This window comes from Hyaena hyaena, unplaced genomic scaffold, assembly GCF_003009895.1.
Source record: "Hyaena hyaena isolate Hyena2069 unplaced genomic scaffold, ASM300989v1 scaffold_1845, whole genome shotgun sequence".
Classification (NCBI taxonomy): domain Eukaryota; kingdom Metazoa; phylum Chordata; class Mammalia; order Carnivora; family Hyaenidae; genus Hyaena; species Hyaena hyaena.
The window spans coordinates 33,246-43,093 of NW_024082480.1; the positions used below are offsets into that span (position 1 = coordinate 33,246).

At 37.8% G+C, this 9,848-nt stretch overlaps 1 protein-coding gene across 1 annotated transcript in view; it reads right to left on the bottom strand.

Annotated features, from left to right (window-relative positions):
• LOC120226835 (highly divergent homeobox) overlaps positions 1-9,848 on the bottom strand; it is a gene marked incomplete at its 5' end in the record, with an annotated part of 127,272 nt that overhangs the window by 16,991 nt on the left and 100,433 nt on the right. The gene's annotated exons all lie outside the window — the stretch shown is intronic.

The window sequence follows — 9,848 nt, forward strand, 5'->3', positions numbered from 1 at the left end:
AAGAAGATGTGGTTTATCTATACCATGGAATACTACATGGCAATGAGAAAGAATGAAATCTGGCCATGTGTAGCAACATGGATGGACCTTGAGGGTGTTATGCTGAGTGAAATAAGTCAGGCAGAGAAGGACAAATATCATATGTTTGCACGTATAGGAGGATTAGGAAGAACTTAACTGAGGAACAAGGGGGAGAAGAAGGGCGGAAATTGTGTGGGAAAGGGAGAGAGGCAAACCATGAGAGACTCTTGAATTCTGACAAAAACTGAGGACTGATGGATGTGGGGGGGAGAGGGGGCTGGGCATGGAGGAGGACGCTTGTGGGGATGAGCACTGAGTGTTATGTGGAAACTAATTTGACAATAAACTATTTGTAAAAAAAAAATTGATTAACTAAATTATGATACATCCATACCATGAATTAATGAACTAATTATAGGTAAAATTTATATGCTCCGTGCAAGATTCACAAGACACTGTAAATTTTTTAAATGAAGTTGCAATAACAATATATAAAATCCAATCCCATTTGTGAAAGTGTGTGTGATTTTGCATAAATGCCCAGAAAGAGCTTGGAAGGATATGCAAGAAACCTTTAATAATATACTTTGGGAAAGCAAGTGGGGCCTGGGAAGGGGTGATGAAGAGATGCTGAAGATGTACTTCCAAACTGATTAAACTTTACAATAAAAAATATTCTTATGTATTAAATATATAAAAGATTATAATAAAAATATGCAAATCTTCCTTTCTAAAAAAAAAATAAATCAGAGTTAATACCCATTCTTCTCAAGCTATTCCAAATAATAGAAATGGAAAGAAAACTTCTGGACTAATTCCATGAAGCCAACATCACTTTGATTCCCAAACCAGACAGAGACCCAGCAGAAAAAGAGAACTACAGCCCAATATCCTTGATGAATACGGATGCAAAATTTCTCAACAAGATACTAGCAAATCTAATTCAAGAGCATATAAAAAGAATTATCCACCATGATCAGGTGGGATACAATCCAGTAGTACAGGGCTGGTTCAGTATTTGCAAATCAGTCAATGTGATACATCACATCAACAAAAGAAAAGATAAAAACCAAATGATCCTGTCGATAGATGCTTAAAAGGCATTTGACAAAATACAGCACCCCTTCTTAATAAAGACCCTCGAAAAAGTCGGGAAAGAAGGAACTTACATAAACATCGTAAAAGCCATTTATGAGAATCCCACAGCAAATATCATCCCCAATGTGGAAAACCTGAGAGGTTTCCCCCTGAGATCAGCAACACGAGAGCGATGTCCACTCTCACCACTGTTGTTTAACATAGTGCTGGAAATCCTAGCCTCAGAAATCAGACAACAAAAGGAAATGAAAGGCATCAGAATTCGCAAACATGAGTCAAACTTTCACTTTTTACAGACGACATGATACTCTACATGGAAAACCCGAAGCCTTTTCCAGAAGGTCTCCACCAGAAGCCTACTAGAATTTATCCATGTATTCAACAAAGTCACAGGGTACAAAATCAATGTACAGAAATAGGCTGCAGTTTTCTACACCAATAATGAAGCAACAGAAAGAGAAATCAAGAAATTGATCCCATTCACAATTGCACAAAAAAACATAATGTACCTAGGAATAAACCTAACCAAGGATATAAGAGATCTGTATGATGAAAACTATAGAAAACTTATGAAGGAAATTGAAGAAGACACAAAGAAATGGAAAAACATTCCATGCTCATGGGTTGGAAGAATAAATATTGTTAAAATGCCATAACTACCCAAAGCAATCTACACATTCAATGCAATCCCAATCAAAATTGCACCAGCATTCTTCTCAAAGCTAGAACAATCAGCCGAAAATTTGCATGGAACCACAAAAGACCCTGAATAGCCAAAGTAATATTGAAGAAGAAATCCAAAACAGGAAGCATCACCATCCCAGATGTTAGCCTCTACTACAAAGCTGTCATCATCAAGATAGGATGGTATTGGCACAAAAACAGACACATAGACCAATGGAATAGAATAGAGAACTCAGAATTGGACCCACGAAAGGAAAGGTCAATTAATCTCTGACAAAGCCGGAAAAAATAACCAATGGAAAAAAAATGATAGCGTCTTTAACAGATGGTACAGGGAGAAATGGACAGCAACATGCAAAAGAGTGAAACTGGATCACTTTCTTACACCATACACAAAAATAAACTCAAAATGGATGAGAACCTAAATGTGAGAGAGGAAACCCTAGAGGAGAAAGCAGGAAACAACTTCCTTGACCTCAAACGCAGCCATTTCTTACTCAACACACCCTCAAAGGCAAGGGAATCAAGAGCAAAAATGAACTCTTGGGACCTCATCACGATAAAAGGCTTCTGCACGGCAGAGGAAACAATCAACAAAACTAATAGGCAACCAATGGGATGGGAAGAGAGTTGCAAATGACATATTGGATAAATGGCTAGTATACAAAATCTATAAGGAACTCACCAAACTCCACACCCAAAAAAAAAAACAAATAATCCAGTGTAGAAATGGGCAGAAGACATGAACAGACACTTTCCCAAAGAGGACATCCAGATGTCCAACAGACATATGAAATGATGCTCAGCATCCCTCCTAATCAGGGAAATACAAATCAAAACCACACTGAGATGCCACCTCACGCCAGTCAGAGTGGCTAAAATGAACAAATCTGGAGAGTATAGATGTTGGCGAGGATGTGGAGAAATGGACAACTTCCTACACCGTTGGTAGGAATGTAAACTGGTGCATCCCCTCTGCAAAACAGTGTAGAGGTTCCTCAAAAAATTAACACTACAACTCCCCTATGACCCAGCAATAGTACTGCTAGGAATTTACCCAAGGGATACAGGAATGCTGATGCATAGGAGCACATGGACCCCAATGTTCATAGCAGCACTTTCAACAATAGCCAAAACATGGAAGAGCCTAAATATCCATTAAATGACGAATGGATCAAGAAGATGTGGTTTATCTATGCATTGGAATACTACGTGGCAATGAGAAAGAATGACATCTTGCCATTTGTAGCAACGTGGATGGAACTTGAGGGTGTTATGCTAAGTGAAATAAGTCAGGCAGAGAAGGACAGATACCGTATGTTTTCACTCCTAAGTGGAACAAGAGAAACTTAACAGAGGACCATGGGGGAGGTAAAGGGGAAAAAAAAAATAGTTGGGGAGAGGGAGGGAGGGAAACCAAGAGAGACCCTTGAATACCGAGAACAAACTGAGGGCTGATGGGGTGGGGAGAGGGGAAGGGGTGTTATGGGCATGGAGGAGGGCACTCGTTGGGATGAGCACTAGGTGTTATATGTAAACCAACTTGACAATATAAAAGAAAAATTTGACATAGAATAGTATATTAGTTTCAGGTATGCAAAATATTGATTTGAAAATTCTACACATTTCTCAGTTCTCATGACAATAAGTGTGGGCCCATTCTGTCACATACGATGTTATTATATTATTGAATATATTCCCTATGTTATACTTTTCTACACCGCAACTTGTTTTATTTTATTTATTGGTGGTTTTTTTTGTTTTTGTTTTTGTTTTTTTGTTTTTTTGTCTTTTTTAGAGAGACAGAGACCATACAAGTTGGGGAGGGGCCGGGAGAAAGGGAGAGAGAGAATCCCAAGCAGGCTCCTTGTTGCAAGTGCAGACCCTAACGTAGGTCTCGAACTCTCGATATCGCAAGATCATGACCTGAGCCAAAACTAAGCATTGGAGGCTTAACCGACTCAGCCATGCAGGCGCCCAACTTACTTATTTTATAACTGAAAGTTTGTACCTGTTAATTACTTCATCTATTTTGCTCATTCTCCAACCCACCTCTCCTCTGGCAACCACCACTTAGTTCTATGTATTTAAGTGTCTGTTTATTTTGTGTGTTCATTTGTTTTATTTCCTTACATTCCATATAAAAATGAAATTATATCATATTCACCTTTTGCTGTTGGATTTATTTCCCTTAGTGTGATACCCTCTATGTATATCCATGTGGTCACAAGTGGCAAAAACTCACTCTTCTTTTATGGCAAAGTAACACTCACACACACACACTCCCCCCCGCCCCACCACATCTCTAGTTCTTTACCCATTCATCCATCCCTGGACACCTTTAGAAGACTGTGTATTTCTAGGAATTTATTAATTTCTCTAGGTTGTCCAATTTGTTCTCATATGATTTTTCATAATATTTTCTTATAATACTTCATATTTCTTTGGTGTTGGTTTCTACTTCTCCCTCCTCATTTGATGAGTCATCTCTCTTCTTTTGATGAGTCTGGATAGAGATTTATCAATTTTGTTTATCTTTTCAAAGAACCAGCTCTTGGTATCATTGATCTTATCTATTGTGTTTATAGTCTCTTTTACATATTCCCACACTAACATTTATTATTGTCTTCTTTCTACTAGCTATGGACTTTACTTGTTCTTTTCTGGTTGCTTTAGGTGTGAGGCTTGGTTGTCTATTCGAGATTTTTCTTGTTTCTTGAGGTAGGCCTGTATTGCTATATGAAGTTCACTTAGAGTGGCTTTTGCTGCATCCTAACGATTTTGGACTGCTGTGTTTTCATTTTCATTTGTCTCCATGTATTTTTTAATTACCATCGATTTCTTCATTGATCCATTGGTGTTTAGTAACTTGGTTAGTCTGCTTCTGTTTGGTTTTTCCAGTTTTTCTCCCCTGTAATTGATTTCTAGTTTCATCCTGTTATGGTTAATATTGTGCTTGATATTATTTTAAGCTTTTCATATTTATTGAGACTTGTTTTGTGGTTTACTATATGATCCGTCCTTGAGAATGTACCATGTGCACTTGAAAAGACTGTGTGTTTTTCTGCTTTTTATAGAATGCTCTGGAAATAACCAATAGGTCCATCTGGAGGAATGTGCCATTCAAAGTCACAGTTTGCTTGTTGATTTTCTCTCTGGATGATCTATCCTTTGATGCAAGTGGGGTATTAAATTTCCTACTATTGTTGTGTCACTGTCAATTTCTCCCCTTATATATGTTAATATTTCCTTTATGTACTTTGGTGCTATATATTGGGTGCATAAATATTTACAATCATTATATCCTCTTGTTGGATTGTCTCCTTTATCATCATGTGGTGTCCTTATTTGGATCTTGGTACAGTCTTTTTTTTTAATGTTTTATTTATTTCTGAGGCAGACAGACAGCGTGAGCAGGGGAAGGTCAGAGAGAGAGGGAGACACAGAATTTGAAACTGGCTCCAGGCTCTGAGCTGTCAGCACAGAGCCCGACACAGGGCTTGAACCCACAAACTGTGAGTCATGACCTGAGCCAAAGTCGGACGTTCAACCGACTGACCACCCAGGCGCCCCTCTTGGTACAGTCTGTTGTAAGGCCTATTTTGTCTGATATAAGTATTGCTACCCAGCTTTTTTGGCTTCCACTGGAATGGTAAGTGTTCCTCCATCCCTTCACTTTTAATCTGCATGTGTCTTAGTTCTGAAGTAAGTGTCTTATAGACAGCATATAGATGGGTCTTGCATTTTTATGCATTCAGTCACCCTGTGTTTTGATTGGAGCACTTGGCCCATTTACCTTTAAGGTAATTATTAATGGATATGTACTTTTTGCTTTATTAAAAATTGTTTTCTGGTTGTTTTTGTAGTTCTTCTCTGTTCTTTTCTTCTCTTATATACTTCCCTGGTGTTTTGATGGCTTTCTTTAGTGTTATGTTTGTTTCCTTTATCTTTATTATTTTTATATCTATTGTAATTTTTTGATTTGTGGTTACCATTGCATTCATATATTACATTTTATGTTAATAGAAGTCTACATTATTTTGATGGTCACTTTAGTTTGAATACATTCTAAAAGCACCAACTTGTTACTCCTGCCTCCGTTTTATGTATATGATGTCATATTTTACATCTTCCTATTTTGTGTATACCTTTTATAGCCACACTTGATTTTACCTCTTTTATATTTTAAACTCCATACTGGCGTTATAAAGTTTATAAGTGACTAATTGACTACCTTTCACTATGTTTGCGTTAACCTGTGAAAGTATTTCCTTGTTTAATTTTCTTTCTTCTAGTCATGGACTTTTCTTTCCACTCAAAGTCCCTTTATCATTTCTTGTAGAGGGTTTAATGGCAATGAATTCCTTTAATGTTTTTTTTAGGAAGGAGTGGGTGTCGGGGAAACTCTTCTCTCCTTCAATTCTGAATGATAATTTTGATGGGTAGATTCCAGATTGCTGATCTATTCCTCTGCATTCTCTAATCTGCTGTTGATTCCCTCTATTGTATTTTTCATGACAGTCATTGAATTCTTTAGCTATGACTCATTCTCATTTATATCCTCTAACTCTTTGTGGACATTGTCACTGGGTTTATCCACTCCTTTTTCAAGTCTATTGAGTATCTTTATGACCATTACTTTGAACTCTTTATCAGGCATATTGCTTACCTTTGCTTCATTTAGCTCTTTACTGTGATTGGCTTGTTCCTTCATTTGGGACATATTCTTCTGTCTCTTTATTTCAAATAACACTCTGTGTGTGTTTCTATGCATTAGGTAGGGCAGTTATATTTTCTGATCTTTAAAGTAGTGACCCTGTGTAAAAGAAGTTCTGTGGTGCCCTATAGTTCAATTCTCCCATGTTACCAGAACCAGGTGTCACAGGCGTATCCCTTCTGTGGGCTGCATGAGCTCTTCTACTGTGGCCAATCATAGCTGTCTTCATCCCAGATAGCTGCTATGGCCCACTTTGCCTTTTGTGAGCACACCTTTGAGAGTCCTGGCTGGACTGGTTGGTGGGTGAGGCCATTACTCATTCTAGCAGTGTGCTATTAACCTCTATGCCAAGACTGCACATACATTGAAGTTCAGGGCTCAGTCCCTTCCCTGTACATGCAGTAAGGCTACAGAAATTGTGGGTGTCCGGCACACAGAACCACAGAAATTGTTGGTTTGTTACCCTCTCCACATGACTGGAGTCACTTTGTAGTGGTGCTGGCCTGGGTCAAAGCTTCCATCCAGGTGTAGTTGGTTAGGAGCAGCTTTGGAATTTTGCCTGCCATGGCAGGCAGGTCGGGTGTGGTTTGTCCTCAGAGGAATTTCTTGGTGAAGCACTTGTTGATGCCAAGGAAGATGGAGAGTGTTAGAAATGACTCCTCTAAGCCTCTGACTATTTACTCTGGGAAAGGCTAAGACATTATTGATATGTAGAACTTTCATTCTTGAAGAAATCAGTAGATCCCTTTCCTCCAGCACATGTTCTAAGATTAAAAATAAATGTCTTTCATGTACACTTTAGGCACTTTTCAAACTGCTGTTTTTCTGCTGTGTCTTGGGCCCATTTATTTAGTATCCTGGCTCTTTAAGGGTAAGTACTCAGGTTCCTATCAACCTTCGGCTTTCATGGTATTCAGGTTACTGATTTTTAAAGCTCCTAAAGTTAATGCCTGTTGGTTTCCAAAGCCAGACATTATGGAGACTTTCCCTTCCTGTGGTGTCCCCAATGCCAGTAGTGCCCTTTGAGGTGTCTGAGTCACTTCTCTATGATTGTGATGTCCCTCTTGCTTGTATTTACTCACAGAGGGAGTTTGATTCCAAACTACATCTCTACCCCTCTTACCTTTTTTAATGTGGCTTTCTAAGACTAGCTGTGCAATGTCATTTCTGCTAGTGTTTAGCAGCAGTTAGTTGAATAGATGTAGTATTTGCCTAGGTATTTCTGTGGGAAGAGGTGAATTCAGGATTCTTCTAGTCTGCCACCTAATTTCCTTTCCCAATTTGCTCTTGCTTTTGAATTAAGGTAAGAATTCACAGATGAGGTGAAGTGAGTATTTTTAATAATGGTTATGAAAAGGGGCGCCCAGGTAGCTCAGTCAATTAAGCGTCTGACATCAATTCAGGCCATGATCTCATGATTCATGAGTTTGAGCCCTGCATCAGGCTCTGTGCTGACAGCTCAGAGCCTGGAGTCTGCTTCAGATTCTGTGTCTCACTCGCTTTGCCTCTCCCCCACTAGCACTCTGTCTCTCTCTCTCAAAAATAAATCTTAATTTTTTTTTAAAAATAATGATTATGAAAAGATATATTTTCTATATAGGTGTTAATTTTTTAGTGTTAAAGTAAAGACATTTATGTAGGATGGTGATGTGTTATCAAAGATATTCCTAACAGGATAGTTAAAGACTCCTTATTCCCACAGCATTTACCACAATGGAAAACATTGAATCAATAAATTTCCTACAGAGTTCAATAAAAATGTAATTAGCATTTCTGGGTAGAACACTCTGTTCTACCCTGGTTTTATCTCCAAACCTTCTCAAGTGGCACTCCAGAGATCTGTATGATGAAAACTATAGAAAACTTATGAAGGAAATTGAAGAAGACACAAAGAAATGGAAAAACATTCCATGCTCATGGATAAGAAGAATAAATATATTTAAAATGTCATTACTACCTTAAGCAATCTACACATTCAATGCAATTCCAATCAAAATTGCACCAGCATACTTCTCAAAACTAGAAAAAACTATCCTAAAATTTGTATGGAACCACAAAAGACCCCGAATAGCCAAAGTAATAATGAAAAATAAAACCAAAAAGGGAGGTATCACCAACCCAGACTTTAGCCTCTACTACAAAGCTGTCCATCATCAAGACAGTATGGTATTGGCACAAAAACAGACCCATAGACCAATGGAACAGAATTGAGAACTCAAAAGTGGACCCAAATGTATACAGCCAACTAATCTTTGACAAAGCAGGAAAGAATATCCAATGGAAAAAAGACAGCCTTTTTAACAGATGGCAGAAGAGAAACGTTCTGGAAAGTACCCTTTGTTTTGAGTCCTACTCCATTTGACCTTTTTGAGAGTGCTAAGTGGAGAATACTTAGCAGCCATCCAATCCAGTTCTCTCCTCTGTAATTTCCATACCTTGTGCCAAGTGGTACAGATCCCTTTCAACCTGAACTGGGCATTTAGAAATACTTTATGACCATTTAGGAAAGATCGGAATGATCTCTTCTAGTTCAGAAACACAATTTTATAATTTTATTAGTTGGAAATACAGCTTAAATACTGGATTATAGTGTGCGTGCTTTTTGACCACTTATCAAATAAATTTCAAAAGATAATTGTCTCCTATGTTTATAATGTTCAATATTATAAAGTCTGACATGTTATAAACATTTAGGAAATAATCTGTTGATGACATAGCCTTCAATTATAGTAAAACCAAAAAGACTTTTCAGAAAATGACAGATATTCTTTTCTGAGTAATATTATTTTCCATTAACAGCTTAGGCCTGTTTATCTTTGCTTTGTCAATTACGATATTCTAAGAAAAGAACTTTTGTATGTGGATAGAATGATTGTTTGGCCAAAATTTTGTAAGGCCCCAAAGTTACCTAGTAAGATACAATATTGATTAACAAAAGGATAACAATTATATATCTATGCTGAAAACATGTTGATATATAGACAGATATCTCATGTCAAAATTAAATAAAATAAAACTATGTATGACACACTCACAACATAACCCTTTCAGTTTAGGTACAAGTGATTTTAAGAAAAGGTCATCTCTTGGCCAACAGACACATGAAACGATGCTCAGCATCCCTCCTCATCAGGGAAATACAAATCAAAACCACACGGAGATACCACCTCACACCAGTCAGAGTGGCTAAAATGAGCAAATCAGAGAACTCTAGATGCTGGCGAGGATGTGGAGAAACGGGCACCCTCCTACACTGTTGGTGGGAATGTAAACTGGTAAAGCCCCTCTGGAAAACAGTGTGGAGGTTCCTCAGGAAACTAACAATAGA